General features: G+C 31.3%; 1 protein-coding gene and 1 long non-coding RNA gene across 5 annotated transcripts in view; one reads left to right on the top strand and one right to left on the bottom strand.

Annotated features, from left to right (window-relative positions):
* LOC127708934 (low-density lipoprotein receptor-related protein 2-like) overlaps nucleotides 1-17755 on the bottom strand; it is a 327071-nt gene that overhangs the window by 154885 nt on the left and 154431 nt on the right. The gene's annotated exons all lie outside the window — the stretch shown is intronic.
* LOC127708939 (uncharacterized) lies at nucleotides 2383-13438 on the top strand. The gene is made up of 4 exons (XR_007985438.1): nucleotides 2383-2727; nucleotides 9467-9606; nucleotides 11178-11296; nucleotides 13123-13438. It is a non-coding gene; the product is annotated as an uncharacterized LOC127708939 (long non-coding RNA).

The following is a 17755-nucleotide window of genomic DNA, read 5'->3' as shown; positions in this document are numbered from 1 at the left end:
TATCTTACCATTTTTTGTTCGGACGCAAAATTGCTGCAAACAGACAAAAAGATAGTCAAAATTAAATGTTAAACGTTAGAACTCATGGTTTTTTTAACATGATATACAACATTTCATGTATTGGATTACACATAAATACATGGAAATTAATAAAGGAAATGAAATAAATAAATGAAATAGATATAAATAAAGAGTAGTAAAAATATAACGATTAACTTTAGATTTAAAGGTTAACATGTCAGCTGATTCGTTTTGGTTCACATTCCGAAAACTAACATAATTACCAAACATCCAATCAGGTGAGATAGTATCGTTTCAGAACAAAACAGGTTTGTTAACATGGAAATAATTGATCGTTTCGTCCACACATGACTTTGTGCGAAATAAAATCGATTCGACTTCAATGTGCGAAATATGTAGAGATACACGATTCTGATTGATTTAAATCGTTCGTTCTCGTTCATTCCGTCTCGTGTTCTTTTTGTTTTTTGTTTAATTCGTGAAAGAGGGAATTTGAGGGGTTCAGTAGCTTTACACAGCCAAATTTTGCTCACGTGAATTTCACGTGAATCTCATTTCACGTGAATTTCACATGAATTTCACGTTAATTTCACGTGAAGTGATTTCACGTGAAATTCACGTTAAATTTTCACGTGAAATTATTTCACGTGAATTTCACGTAAAACATTTCATGTGAATTTCACGTGAAAAAATATAAATGGTGTCTAAGTTAAAAAAAAATAACCGAAAATCAAACATTTTGTCAACCTCTAATATCTTGTATTATATGTATCATATATTCCATGGAAATCTTAATTTAATTTGAAAAATTCTATTTTCACGTGAAATTCACGTGAATATTTCACGTGAAATTCATGTGAGTATTTCACGTGAGTATTTCACGTGAAATTCACGTGAATATTTCACGTTAAATTCATGTGAATATTTCATGATATATTCACATGAAAAATTTCACGTTAAATTCACGTGAACAATTTCACATGAAATTAACATGAATCAAAACTCATGTGAAAATGTTATGTTTCATTTTATCTGAATTAAACCATGAATTCATAAGAGAAATTTAACTTTATTGAGTTAAATTTTTGTAACATGAGAAACAAATTCACCTGAATTTTGCTATTATTCATTCCAATTTTCTTTTTGCCAAATTGAATCATTTTAAAAACTGTTATTCTTTGTCTCTCAAGATTTACACATTTGGACATACAATCATTGTAAATGATAAATATTTATCTTTTTGTTAAGCATGAATTATCTCCCTTGATAGTGGGTTAGATGCAACTACAAAAACATGTTGGTTTTGAATTATATTTTCTATCACTGTTTATATTTATCTCTAGTAGAGTCATTAGGATGGAATTTTGTATACATGTGTATCTCTTATTTCAAATTCCTAAATGCCTATATTATATTGATGGGCTAATTTGATTTACTAGTAATATTTCTATAATTATTAAGTAGTAAATTTAATTACTTTCACACATCTTATGTCTTCTTTACTTTTATACTTTTAAAAAATGTGGGAGGTAACTCCAACTTATGAAATAGATTACTGTTACTGTAATAGATTCTTTACTTCCCATTATTGCAAAGAAAAAAAGGATAATATATATCATATATATATCATTAACTTCCAAACATGAGTTATCTCCCTTTTTTACTGTGCATAAAACTTTTCCTCAAACTTATAAGTCAAGAAAATTTGTGAGCATTGAATCGCACATAAGTTTAACATTAGGACATATATGAATAAAAACTAGTAAGAATACAGAAAAGAATTTTATATGTACTAAATTTTGTCAATAAATGTAAATTTGAATGTTTATCAATTTTTTAAGTATATTGAAAGTGCAGTATAAAATTTTTTGTATTGCTTTTTATAACATGACATCTATACAAGAAGCAAATTTTGTTTATAATCTTTGAAATTGAAAGATTGCATGATCAATTGTTGCACTGGGACACATTTTAAAATTACAAAACAATTTTACGTCCCTGTATTCTTAGATTAATGTTTTTATTCAGAAAAAATGAATGGTTACATCAAGGAATTGAATATTTAAATATACAATTCCTTGGTTACATTTACACTTTATTATTAAAAAAAACTTACATTCTTTAAGCTTTAATAAATGTGTGGTAAATGATTGCCAATTAGACAAGGCTTGCTCATTGAATTAAGGTTAAACATTTTACTTTTGTATAGATATATATATATATTCTTTTACACAATGACATCAAAGTCATAATTGAAATTATATTTATTATATTTTATCTGGGACTATTATACTAAGTTAGTATAATAGACCCAGATTTTATAAATATATATATTAAATAGTTGTAAGGGTTTAATTAACTAACAGCTCCATGTGGAGGTGCTCCTATGTAAAGGATGCTTATTAACAAAATAATTTGTTATATGTTCCAAGGATTTGTATAGTAGGAATGGGGGAACTAGCAGGTACCTATTTTTCACTTTTCACATGGAGAAATACTTTGAACATCAGATCAGGACAATATCCGTGAATCTCTCGTCCGGAGTCGGGTTTTTTTAAAACGCTTGAAAGATACAGATTATGACGCGTCTTAAAGAGAAGAACGCCGTCAGCCGATTGTCAACAACAGTACTTGTTTCAGTTAATTTAACAAGACAAACAATACCAAGGAGCTATGAATCAATGAATACTCGAGGATGTACTACAGGTAACTCAAACAAATGATTTAATAGTGCAGGAATAAACAGAAATCTGCAATGACTGAATGAGAATGGTTTTCATCTTCGATTTTGGTATCGTTTTCGTTCGCTCCCAAATAATTTTTATACACGTTCGCCCCATAGGACCTAACGCATCTAATTTCAAATTCCAGTTGAATTGTAAGTTATTTTATTATTTGTATACAGTAACGTAGCTTGCATTCTGTTATTCACGAAGTCAAGGGGTCTTAAGCTATCGATTTTTTTTAAAAATTTAAACAAACTAAAGTTAAACTACCAACTTATTAGTTCATTACCTGCTTATAATTTTTCAATGTTCATATGGATACTTAAATCTTTTAAGACGCATTCATGATTTAGTTTCTCATATCGAATTCTTTAAGTGTCGCAACTTCCCAGATAATGGCAGATCAAAAAATATTTATGAATAATGGAGATGGATATGTCAAATTCTGACTGATTCTTATACAGTATAAATTTGTCACTTCTTTTTTTATTTGTGTATGATTCAAATCATACGTATTACTATCTTATCTATGATTAACTCAAAAGTTATATAGATAACAAACACTTGGCTGACTTGCAGTTATCACATACATGACACAAGACAATCACTGACAAGTTTCCGGACTTGCTAGCAGTAACTGAAAGCCAGATCAAATACAATGTACCTAATCTGTTGTACAAAATGTACACTCTAATACTGGTCACGTGGCTGTACCTCACTTTGACATTAGATTTAACGTCATATCAGAAGCAACACAATTGACTTGAATTGTGTCAATTTTTTTTATTCCAGCATATTTAGATTACAGAAAACTACAAATGGTATAAATCAATAATGACAACAAAACGATACAGTATAAAAAAGAAGATGTGGAATGATTGCCAATGAGAATGCTACAGGTCACTGTACAGCATGGCCAACTATTATCCTCAGTGTAAGCCAGTACAAGTTATCGCGCATGATTTTAATTTCTTATCCGTCTGATCAGTCTTTTCTGTGTGTGATATCTTATCAAGACAACATGCTGAGTTTGTAAAGACAATGTTGACACTCGTTAATAATTTGACAACACTAAGTAAACAATATTATAACCATATGACATTGTAGCATGCTAGGTTCCACATGAATACGAGTTGTATAAACTGACTTTATTTCCAAAAGATAAAATTCTATTTTACCGAATATCAAACATACAAAATAAAAAGTCGAAAAAGGACAAATACGAGATTATGATAACCAAACATATATACATGTATATATATCTATCATTAAATCGTTGGCTTGTTATAGTTTATAAAAGCACTTACATAAAATTAAAATTGTTCTTTAACAATTTCAAAAGCAAGAGGGTTGTAATTGTGAGGTTATATTATATTAGATATAATATTCTTGATTTCAGTAACATCATTTTTAGAGAAGTATGCAATGAGTTGACAATCAAAATATGGATAGATGTAATTCATGTAATAACAAAATACATAATCGAAAAATGATTCACTATAGTCATCAATAGAAATGTTCACACGATGTTGTTCGATTTTGATATATCTTAAACCTTTCTTTCGACGTAAATCCGAATATGAGACAACGTAGATTTTTATCTTGTTTTACATAAAGAAAGTCCCACAGAAAAAGTGTATACAATAATGTTCAGAGTATAATATAAAAAAAGGGGGGGAGTACCCTGCCCAGATAATAATATAACTGATATGTAAAGGAAAGTTTTAACCACAGATTTGAACTTGACAATTTTATCTGAAATTCACACCAGGTGACCAAATACATGTTGAAATTTGTGAACTTCACACGGATATCTTTAGAAAACATGCTAATCGAAACAACAGGGGTCGCAGGCATCTGTTTTCAAGTATAATTCTGAATTTTAACGATTCCAATTATCTTATTCATTTGATAAATTAAAAATTTCAAATTCTGCAAATACATGTACAAAAAATGTACAATATACATTTTTTTTTTTATAAATTTTGTAAATGTAAGAAGATGTGGTATGAGTGCCAATGAGACAGCTCTCCGTAAACTTTACATTAACAGAAAAATAATTAAAATAAGTTTCCTTTTTAATAAATATTTTACATAAATGTTCAATTGCAAAATTAAAATTTTTTTCATGATAGAATCTTTTGAAAGGACGGAGACAAATTAAAAATAATATTTATTTTGTTCAATGCGATTTATTTTTCTAAAAGTTAAGTGTATAAAAGGAGAATGTGCATCAAACAAGCAATAGACTAGTAAATTCACATGTACATGTATGTATCTAAAATTTTGTTTCTTAAGGTAGATAGGGTGTCTTCCTCCATCTTGAATTTTGAAATACCAGAAAACAATCGGTCTAGATCTTTAATAAAAGGTGCAAATTTTGAGAGTAGTAGGTAATTCATGTGTAAGAATTTTCATTTCAATATAGAAAATGACCTATTTTATCATATTTATGGTTGTATTTTACAAAAAAAACAGAATACTTTTGTTTGATTCTATTTTTTCCAACTTTGCCATATAAGGGGAGGCAACTCAAATGTAAGGGCAGATAATTCAGATAAAGTTACTTTTACAATAGAATGTGTTAGGAATTCACCTATTTTATTATGTAGCAAGAAAACGGGTCCCATGACCCCATTTTTTATTTTTCTTATCTGAAAGCATACTATTAGAGCTATCTTCACATATTTTATCTCAAAATTCTATGGTGTAGTTTTCGTTTTATGGCAGAAAATTGGGTTTTCCATGCATAATCATTACAAAATCTGTCAATTTTGCACAACCTGTAGCGTGAAAATAAGCCCCGTGTCCCATTCTTTTTATTATTTTTTTTTAAAAAGCATGATATAAACTACATTTTGGCAAATTATTAAAAAAATTCTATGGATTATAATTTAGACACCCCATCTTCCTTAAACTGTTAAAATATTTTAGTTCAATTTATTTCAATTTTAAGCGATTGTCGTTTTGTAATCTTTAAATTAGCATTACTACATACAAATATTTTCGTATATAGTCCACACTGGCACATATGCTGCCCTTGTCTTATTCTTTTAAGACTTTGGCAATTGGTTTATCTTGGAGAATATTTTTTTTTTCTCATTTGAAACTTTTGTGCATTGAAATTTACAATTTATAAAGTAAACTTGAAAAGAAAGAGGCTATTAAACATTGTTAAACCGTCAAAGAAAAAAAAAACACAAACAACTCATGTCTACTGAGAATAACAGAAGTTATCACATTGTCATGTGTTAATTATTTATCCATGAATATTATATTTACCTGGTTTGACTTAGATTATTTCTGGTCAACTTCAAAAAATGATCGCATCTCGATTTTTGAATAAAAAAGGCCCTGATTCAAAAAAAATTGTAAAATATGAAATTTATATCGTTGGATAGATTTAAAACCAGAGAATAAATATACATGCGAATGAAGCTGTTTCTAATAAAGATTTTATGTCAATTCATTAAAGAAAACCCATGTGCACACATTTTTGGTTTCGTATTGTATGAAGTACAATGTAATAGGTCGTGCACCCGGTGTTCTTTAATTGAAAAAGGTCCTAACTTCTGCAATCCTTATCAAAATACAAATTAGATCTGTAGAAAGCTTATAAATTGAACTTTCAAAATTGATGCCAATGAAAAAGAAATTTAATGATATTTACAGACAGCTAATCAAAATTTAAGATTTCCTTTAACAATCTATAGTAAATTTATCGATATCGATTGTGGTCAAATTTGACGCATGCGCAAAGCGGGTGCTGATAATAGTTGCGTATGGCCTTCAACAATGAGCAAAGCCCATACCACAAACCCAGCTATAAAAGGCCCCAAAATCACAAATGTAAAACATTCAAACAAGAAAACTAATGGCATAATTAATGTATAAAAAATGAACGCTAAAAACAAATATATATGTAACAAAGCAACAAAGGACAACCACTGAATTAATATTACAGGCTCCTGACTTGGGACCGGCAAATATATACAGAATGTGGCGGGGTTAAACATGTTAGGGGAATCCAAACCCTCGCCCTTATATATAGAATAGAATATAATATTTTTATTCACCAAATTAGGGCCCCAGAAGGGCATATAGCAAACAAACAATATTATTATAAACAATAATATTTAGATATGTATACATTATGACAAGTTCACAGATCAAGTTCAATATATATTCTGTTCAGAAAAAATAACTTAAGTTGTTTTAATTTTGCAGAGCTACATTCACGCAAACAATCAGTTTTTCACTTTCATTTTTATACTATCGCAAAAAATTAAAAAATTTTGCGGTCGTATATTGGTATGAAGTTGGCGTCGTCGTCTTCGTCCGAAGACACATTGGTTTTCGCACAATAACTTTAGTTCAAGTGAATGGATCTCTATGAAATTTTACCATAAGGTTTGATACCACAAAAGGAAGGTTGGGATTGATTTTGGGGGTTATGGTACCAACAGTTAAGGAATTAGGGGCCAAAAATAAACATTTTTGTAACTTCCAGACAATAACTTGTGTGTTAGTGTATGGATCTCTCTGACATTGTACCACAAGGTTCCATATCACAAAGGGAATGCTGGGATTGATTTTGGGGGTAATTGCCTCAAAATTTTAGGCGAGTCCCCTGGGGTCACCCCCACCCCCTTCTTTTTGAAAACTTGTAAAGGGTCAAGATCTCCGAAACCATATATATTCTTGTATGGGACAATAAAACAAATTAAATGAAATCCATGGGGTATAAGGCGAGTCCCTTTGGGTCACCCCCACCCCCCTCCTGTTTAAGAACTTGTAAACGGTCGAGCTTTTCATTATTAATAAGATAATACCACATTGAGGTCCAAAGGGTCCTAAATTAAACTTTTGTTTAATTTCATCAAAAATTGAATTCTTTGGTTCTTTGATATGCTGATTCTAACAATGTTTGAGTGTTAAATCATATCTAATTTTAGAGAACTTATATTAATTAGTCATCACTGGTTGTTGTTATTATATTATTGATTATAATTTGAAAAAATGCATCATATCTTATTTTAGAGAACTATTTATCCAGTTTGAGTTATTTCCATTTGCACAGAAAATATTATGGATAAAATTAACCAGTGTTTCATTTCAACATAAATTAAATATATATATAGGGTTCTTTCAAATGCTGAATTTAAACTCTATTTAGATATTAGATTTTTAGGCCCAGTTTTCAAGTTGGTCCAAATCAGGGTCCAAAGGGTCCTAGATTAAACTTTTGTCTGATTTCATCAAAAATTGAATTCTTGGGGTTCTTTGCTGATTCTAATATGTACTTAGATTTTGGATATTGGACCATAATAGGTATTTAAATGTCCAATTTCAAATATATCAGTTCTTTGACTACATTCATTTTGTGTCACAAACCTATGATGTGTCAAATATTCAATCACAATCCAAATTCAGAGCTGTTTTAAGTTTAAATGTAGTGTCCATACTTGCTCAACTGTTCAGTGTTCGACCTCTGCAGGAAAATCCGGTTTGCTGTCTCTCTGACAGCCTCTTGTTCAAATTAGTCTACATTAGGGTCCAAAGGGTCCAAAATGAAACTTAGTTTGATTTTAACAAAAATTGAATTCTTGGGGTTCTTTGATATGCTGAATCTTTAAGTTCTTTGACCACATTCATTCTGTGTCAGAACCTATGCTGTGTCAAATATTTAATCACAATCCAAAGCTGTATCAAGCTTGAATGTTGTGTCCATACTTGCTCCAACTGTTCAGGGTTCGACCTCTGCGGTCGTATCAAGATGTGCCCAGCAGAGCATTTTATTGTTATATATGCTTGAAGATATTGATCTGATAATTTTCATGATTATTGTATACATGTAGTTTTACCATGACAAGTTGCATATCAAGCTCAAATTTTGTTTCAGTTCAGATGATTTTTTTTTATAGCAGAAACTGTTTAGGACAAATGTAGGAATTATGGTCCAAAACAAGCATTTTTCATGTTTCATGGCAATAAATTGTGTATAAGTGTAGGATAACTATAAAATTGTACTACTTAATAGGTCATTTGTAGGTTCCATACCTCAAAAGAAGGTTTGGATTAATTTTTGGGGTAACAGACTAAACCATGTAAACCATTTAATAATTTGGGGCCAAAAAAAAAGAAGGATTTTCTGGTTTCAAAACATTTAAGTCTTGAATAATATACATTGTACATCATTTGTATATGTTCATACACCTGAACTAATATATAGATAAAAGAAGATATGGTATAATTTCCCTTCACCCAAGATTAAATGACATACATGTAGAAGTTAACATAAACTACAGGTCACAGTTCATCCTTCAACAATGAGCAAATCCCATACAGTCTAAGGGGAAATTGTAAACAATCAATTTCAAATGGTTACAACTTGAAAACTAATTTAATAATGACAAGGGGTCTTCAGTTACTGTTGTAAGACTACAATGGGATGACCTGCTTTTAGTTTAAACTACTGGACCAAATTTAATAAAATCATTAAAAGGGTATCTAATACTATTAATTATGATTTTCAAAACAACAGTGGATACAGGTGAGTGACACAGGCTCTTGAAAGCCTCTAGTTGATATTTGATAGTACAATTCTAAGTTTAATATAAATACATATAGCAAGAAATACATGTATATTATAAGCTAATTGTTTGCAAAACTCTTTGAATAGTATTGCGTCCACAAATGTACTGTTTTCTCCCTTTCAGCAGTATTACAAGGTATGGGCAGAGGAGTTGACTATTGATAATGACTGATACTGGAATTAATGAAGTAACCTACATGTAGTGTCCAATCTCTATGTGGAGTTTGCCTATCAGACAGTCCATTTTTACATGTACCAAAAAATGTACGTTGACAGCCAATGCTAAGTATTAATCTTAAACATATATTCAATGATTGTATGTGCATCTCTGATACATATATTTCGCTGTTGTGTGGCTTTATTTCTGATCAGAGACTGATAAAAATCAGATTATCCTTTATTTTAAGTTCAAATATTATGTACTAGTAACTACATGTACTCAATGTCTTGCATTCATTTAACTAATAATGATGATGTAGCATCCAACAAAAAGTATATCTTTTTGACCTTCATTATATGCCTCACTGATTATGTATATGTATGAATTCTGTCAGATTGTGGTACATAAAAAACGTTTGGAGTGTTTTGCACATATACTCTGTCATTGGACTTTAAATAAATTTGATTTCTGATAATGGCAGAGTGTTTTGAACATTGCTTCATAGTGATGATCAGATTACCTTTAATCAATATATATACAATGTACATGTACACTGCTACTGTAAAATAAAGTTTCCTAAATATTGCACTAATTTTAAAGTAACAAAATAGTACTGAATATTAAAAGTAGATTTCCAGTACTACATATGTTTGGTACAGAAATAGTACCTATGCAAAAGTAGCTGTGTATATAAATAGAATTTAATTGTTGCAGATTGATAATTTTTAGTAATTTGAAAATAAGGAGATGTGGTAGGATTGCCAATAAGAAAACTATCATGATCAGCCACGGTCAAAATGAAGGGGATGTAAGCAGTTTTAGGCCACTTTAAGACCTTCAACAATGAACAGAACAATACTGTTTACTCAGCTGTTAAAGATCCTGACAACATGCGCAACAGTTCAATCTAGAAATTTAGTACTAGTCATTTTGCTAGTGATGTTCACTTATTGGTTAAAAGAAAAATTAATTGTTTTCTCTCTTGGTGAATATTTTTATGCCCCTGCCGTAACGGTGGGGGCATTAAGTTTTACCCTTGTCCGTCTGTACGTACGTCCCAATATTGGTTTCCGTTCTCTAACTTAAGTTTGCCTCAACCAAATGTTATGAAAATTATACACAATTCTTATCACCACAAAACACAGATCAAGTTTGAATTTTGGTGGCGTCACTTTAACCGTTCTAGAGTTATGCCCTTTAGAAATAAAAAAATTGCAAAAGTTTTAGTTTCCGTTCTCTAACTTAAGTTTGCCTCAACTAAATGTTATGAAACTTATACACAACTGTTCTAGAGTTATGCGTGTTTACAAATAGAAAAATTGCTGAATTTTTAGTTTCTGTTTTCTACTTAAGTTAGCCTCAACCGAATGTTATGAGACTTACATACAATGCTTATTACCACAAAACTCAGATCAAGTTCAAATTTGGGTAGCATCACTTTTACCGTTCTTCAGTTATGTTCCTTTATAACTATATGATATGCAAGCAGGGGCATCATCTGTGTCCTCATGTGGACACTATCAACATTTATTTAAAACAATTGCCTGTGTGAATTTGACATATATCTAAATGAATTTTCAGTTGTATTGCCATGTTTTTATTTGGAAAACAGTTCATCAGCCTGATCAGGTTCAGGTCTTATATTTATAATAATCACTGGAATTTAAATTTTCAGAATTAGCTCCCCAGATGTAAGTGGAAGTGAAGTTATACATGTTATATGTTTCGATGAAATGAATGACTTGATTAGATATACATGTAGTGGAGACCCTATAGATACAGTACATGTAACTGGTATGTATTTGTTACAGTATTTGCTGTCAAAATTGTATAACAAAAATGCCGAATCCTGTGCAAATTTAAAAAGGAGTCCACGCAAACTGACAAAATAAAAAACACTATCAATCAACAGATCAAGGGAAAAGTTAATCTGCTATATATACATGTATGGAATAGGCATGTAGTTAGATTTGTTTACCCCTTTTCAGTCCATGTAAATTTATGAGAATAGAATATTATATTCTGGATTTCCATAGATTTCAATTCTTATTTCATATTAATATTCCCATGTGTATATATGTTATGCTTGTAGTTTGAGGAAAATTATCAAAATAGCTTGACCAAGATTGAACAATAACTGCTATCATGAATTAGGCCATTTTTGTCTTGTCTGCAACTGATTGTATGGTGTACATGTCTGTCTGGGCAGGGTTCATCTTACCATGACCTGATATTCATAGTTCATTAGTCAATAATAAGTTTCATATTTTGGTCTGTTTGCAGAGGCGGATTTAGAGGGGCAGGGGGCCTCCCCCTTCCCTGTTCTGGGAAAAATTTGGTTGATTATATAGGGAATCACTGAAGCTTGACCAGAGCGGGCCCCTTCTTAGGCAGTCAGTGGGCCCCCACTTATGAACATTTCTGGATTTGCCACTGTGTTTGTTGTATACTATACCAGCTATAATCAATTAACAGATCAGCTATATTTGGGGTAGGCAATGATTGTAAGGTGCACATGTCTGTCTGGCTTGGTTTTTCTGACCTTGGCATTATTTGCTTGACTGTATTTTTTTCATGGATCATTGGTTATGTTAAGTTTATATATCATACTTATAGTAAAATTATATCTTTAGCATGTTTAGAACAATCAACATAAAATATATCATGAATAGTAAAACATGCAAGACATTTCAGCGTGTTTACTCGTCTCTTGTGATATCTATTTTATATAAATTTATACTGAGTGCCAATAAAAACACAATTCTGGTCCCCTTACACATGCTACAGCACATGTAGTTATGCCCAGCAACAGTCGAGGGGGAATAATATCAATTTACCCCTGTCCGTCCGGATGAAAATACTTTGTTTGTCTGGCTATCTCCTCCTACAGTTTTGGAGGTACAACTTGTTAACATGGCAAAGTTCAACCATAATGAACCGCCACACTTCCGTTGCAGAGGTAATTAAAAAATGTACAGTCTGCTAGATTATCAATTTTCAGAGCATTTGGAGTTTTGATTTATACCCCTATGGAAGCTAATCACAAATTTCTTAACTGGAAAAGTATCAGGTAACCAGATGTTTCCAGAATGCATAGAGCCATAAACATACTGTGTTAGTATTGTAATTTAAATGGGGCTAAGACATGTAAGAAGGGGGCTTGAAAATGATGAGTTGTGTTTCTATAGGCACTAAGTATACTTATATATACAGGTAATGTGGTTTGTTTTCATAAGTAATTTATTATAAAATTTGACATGGTATGATTGCCAATGAGACAACTATCCACCAGAGTCCAAATGACTGAATATTGACAACTGTAAATGATCATATGTACAGCTTTCAACAATGAGCAAAACTGATACAGCATAGCGAGCTACAAAATGTCCTGAAACAGGGTTGGCAAAAACCTGGGTTTTATGAGTATTGCCCAGCCCAGTGGGAATTACTGGGTTTTACTGGGTAAATCACCATCAAATCACCAATGATCATGTCTGAGCTTAAAATACAAAACAGATATTATCTCCTAATAATAAGTTTGGTAATCATTGGAGATTAAATTGGTGTTATCTTTTTTGCTTGACTACAGAAACAAACATGCTGATTTTATTATATTACAGGAACTGTAGGAAGTATTCAAAGAGTCTGATTGCTAAGTATGCATTACAGGATTTTATCATTGGAGCAACATCTTAGGAGGAGAAGTGCAAATGTATGAAGGAATCCTTGGGTACAAATAGCAATTATATGCAGAAGAGGACTCTTAAACATTATTAACAGACATGTAGTCATAGTAGTGGTGTTTTCAAGAAACGTAAACCAACTGGAATTAACAATTGTGTATATTTTTTCAACCACAAGTACTTTCAGAATATAATACAATTCAAATTAAAATTATTGTGTCAACATACAAGTTACAGTAAAAAAATGAAAATGCATGTTTTAAAATGAATTTTATATAAAAAAATGAAATAACAAGAATTTTTAGCTTATTGTGCAGCCAAACTTTGAGATCTTTTAATGGTATATGCCTGTTGTTTGTCAACATTTTGCCTTAACCTTAAGATCAGTGTTAAAATGAGAAAAAAACTATTTTTGCATATATGAAATAAGAAGTAAATGGTTGTAAATTACAGAGAGCCTTTCAATATGGTACATTTGTATATCAGCTATATTTCACAGAACTTTCTATTTTAGTTTATTAGTACAATGAGACATGAGGTATACATCAATCAGCCAGCAATATAACAACAAAAACACCTGAAAGGCATTAAGGTGCTAACATGCAGTCCTCAACAAAAGACAGGTGTCTAAAAGATATGCCATGATCTATTTAATTGACCATAGGCTATAAAAAAAATTACAATATGAATCAAGAATAGCCATCAACACCAAATTCTCTGAATATTTTTTTTTATTAAGACGAGATTTTTGACAACCACTGAAAAGATTTCTGGCTTTAAGCAGGTACATGAATAAGTGGCGAGGTGAACTAGTTTTTTTTCTTCAAAACCTTCTTAAAGAGAATTGGCATCTTTTGCAAGTAAGTCTTTTCCATAATGTGATTGGTTTGTGTCAAAACTGATGACCACACAATATGACTTATACAAACATAATAAAAATCAACTCAAATGAAATATACATCAGTGCAATCAACTTCTATAAATGACCACAGTCCATAAATCATTTACAAAAAAGGATTGAGACTCAACACAACCAAAAAAGTTCTAGGAGTGAACTAAGGTGCCCTGGATATAATTTATATCCTGTGATGCATTTGCTTGCCTTCTTTGTTTAAGACCAAACAATTTTGGAAACAAAGAAAGTAAAACAGAATGGAAGTATGAACACATGGTCCAGACCAAGAATAATATTTTTCATGTTTATATATATATCAAAACAGAATTTGTATTAGATTAGAATTGACTTACATAAATAAGCTCAAATCCTGTGAAATTAGTGTGATTGAGGCTGAATTCACTTTAATTTCATTAAAAAAAAGAAGCTCGATTCATGTTAATTTCACGTGAAAAGTTCACGTGAATTTCACGTGAAGGCTCAATTCACGTGAATTTCACATGAAAAATTTCACGTGAATTTAACGTGAATCAGTATTTCACGTGAAAATCACGTGAGTTTAACGTGAAATTCACGTGAAATATTTCACGTGAATTACGCGTATAAGCTCGATTAACGTGAAATTCACGTGAATTTTTTCACGTGAAATTCACGTTAATTTCACATTAAATTCACGTGAACAAAATTTGCCTGTGTAGATGCGACGACATTTTTAAGGGTTTTTATGTTGTTTCGTTATCCAATATATAGTAGGAACCCTCAAATGTTCTGACGAGGTATCAAGCCAATATGTTGTGATTATATTATTGTCTACTACATGAATCTGTAGACATCAATGTAGAAGAATTTATATTTTCATTCTAGGTAGTATTTAGGACATGTCATTACCGCAATGTTGGCTGCTTTGTCAGCCGGTACGAACACAAACTGTCTTGCGAGAACTTGAAGTTAGTTTCTTATTCTATAAATAAGCGTATTTTAAATCCTTTTATTTATTTCTGATTTTGTTTTTGAAATGCAACTATTGAATTTTTACAAGATTCATACTTTAATTACAACAAAGAATCAAAATATTGTTTCTCAGATTTTTCCTGTAAACACCAAGTTTTACAATAGGACGAAAGAGCGTCTTTAATTACGTGTAGGCACTGTTTTCAATCAATTTTAGATGGATGAGGATATTGAAGTTCTATTGAAAAAAAAAAATAAACATATTGGTCTTGAACGATGTTGAGGTACTCCGTATTTCCATGGTCATAGGAATCATATCTAAAATTCGATATTTCTTGGTCTCAAGTTGAAGAAGCATTACTTTCCATACTGACGTCTAGTGTAACTGACATTTAATTAAAAACGTAACCTTTACGGAGTTGTTAGGTGGTTCTATTTCATCAGCATAGGTAGGTATATATAAGTTCAGTTGAAAACCGATGTATGTCACTGTGTATCGTGGTAAGCCTATCTTATCTCATAGAAGGAACAGTAAACATCAAACGATAACATGGACAGAACAAGGTGAAATAATATTGTACAACATGTACAATGTGCATAGAAGTTCGCAGATAATACTTAAAACTAATCTCATTATAACATTTAGGACTTTTAGTTTAGTATTTCTGATAGGATGACGTTTTGTAAATACATACAAATGTCCTAAATGATTCAAGTTACCATTTTATTTACTATCATTTGAGAATATTGTGTATACTTAATACTTTGCACATATATGTCTCTGGGTCGAAACAAGGACGTATATTTTATATATTATTCCTTGATCTTAACAAGGAAATGCAGCCGTTGTCTGACCTAGAATATTATTACTTATAAGATATGATTGCATATGTACCATGTGTACATAATGCTAATTTTCGTATTTAATATTAAATTCCAATAACTATTGAAGGTTGTATATTTGTCCAAGATTTAAGATTAACATTCATCTATTTGGCATGGACCGATATTGTCAGTAAGTCTTGTTATATGTAAATATCTCCCCAGTTAACCGCAGCCGGAGTTGGAGTTGCTTTAGAGTTACTGTTTCAGACATTAGACATTGGTTTTGAATTTGAAAGAAACAAATTGCAAGGAATTAATTTATGTAGAGAGCATAATTATGTCTGAAGTACTTTCCGTTTTTTTACAGTGAGTCTTACCAGTTAATAAAAAAGATACTTTCTAAAAATACAGTTTCTAAAAAGTAAAAACAAAATGTTCTCAAATACTAGTATCGGAAAATCAATTTTTATTGAATTTCAAACGGCAGTGAACCAATGCCCGGTAGATCTTCAGTGCGATAGAATCGCTCAAGTGGATACCTCGGGTATGCATGATTGCTTATTATTTAGGTTATAGGCTCTTTAAACGTAAGCCGATTTAGGGGAGGGGTATCGTGCAATTTGTCCAAAGAGATGGGGGTGTTTAGTTTTATTCTTTAACTTTTTTTATTTTGACGAATTTTTGTATTCCTCTAGAACTCGTTTAACGTTACAATAATTTCTTTGATAATGCCTGCAAATTCTTTTAATAGTTCAAACTGAAAAGGGTTATATGTCTTTTTTTAAAACCAAAATCTACAAATGTCACATATAATTGGATGGAATTTTAATATAAAAAATTAATACAACCTACATTATACATTGTAAGTTACCAAATAATGACCCCTTGCTGTTTGCCTATGCATTATGATATCGAATAAGTATATATCATATATTTGACTTTTCTACACTTAACACAAGTATTCCCCATTCCAGACTAAAAGACAATTTGAAAGAGTTGGCCCTGCTTTGTTTCATAAAAACGAATGGCCTACGTAGATACAAGTTTCCTTTTCTTAGAGAGAGATACATCGTATTTTGTAAAAAATCAGTCTTATTCAAACAAAAAGTTCTCTGAAACTGACATTATTGATTGACAACACATTTTTCATGTTTGGAGACCGTGATTTTCAACAATCAATCGGTATTCCCATTGGAACTAACTGTGCTCCTCTTTTTGTCGACTTCTTCATTTATTCATACGAGGCTGATTTTTTACAGGAACATCTTAGGAAGTAAAAAGAAGTGAGCAGTATCCTTAACTTCACTTTCCGCTATATAGAGGATGCTCTCTCACTGAGTAATGCAAAATGTGGTGACTATGTTGAACACATCTATGCCATCACATTTGAGATGATGGATACAACACATACTATTACAGTTAAGTTTGCCTCGTATCTTGACTTGCATTTAGACATTGACAATGCTGATCGGTTGAAAACAAAAGTTTACGACAAAAGAGATGATTTCAGCTTCCCAATTGTTAACTTCTCATTTCTATGTAGCAACATTCCAGCTGTACCACCATATAGAGTATATATCTCCCAGTTGACAAGATATTCCAGGGCTTGTATTTCCTATCATGATTTTCTTGATAGAGGATTGCTGTTCACAAGGAAGCTATTAAAACCAAGAGTTCCGAGTCGAGAAGTTGAAATCGTCCCTTCGTAAACTACGAGTTGGTTGACCGTTATGGAATATCCTTTTCAATATTCAAATTATCAATTTCACCCACCTTAGTAGCAATTTCCAACTTCACCTGCATATCGAATATACATTTCTCAACTCATTCAGTATTCAAGAGCTTGCAGTTGCTACTCAGACTTCATAAAACGTCACCAGTGTCTGAGCAGAAAGTTGA

This window comes from Mytilus californianus, unplaced genomic scaffold (genome assembly GCF_021869535.1).
Source record: "Mytilus californianus isolate M0D057914Y unplaced genomic scaffold, xbMytCali1.0.p SCAF_7, whole genome shotgun sequence".
In the NCBI taxonomy this organism is placed as follows: Eukaryota; Metazoa; Mollusca; class Bivalvia; order Mytilida; family Mytilidae; genus Mytilus; species Mytilus californianus.
The sequence above is the reverse complement of the archived record's forward strand: the minus strand, read 5'-3'. Positions and strand labels throughout refer to the sequence as shown.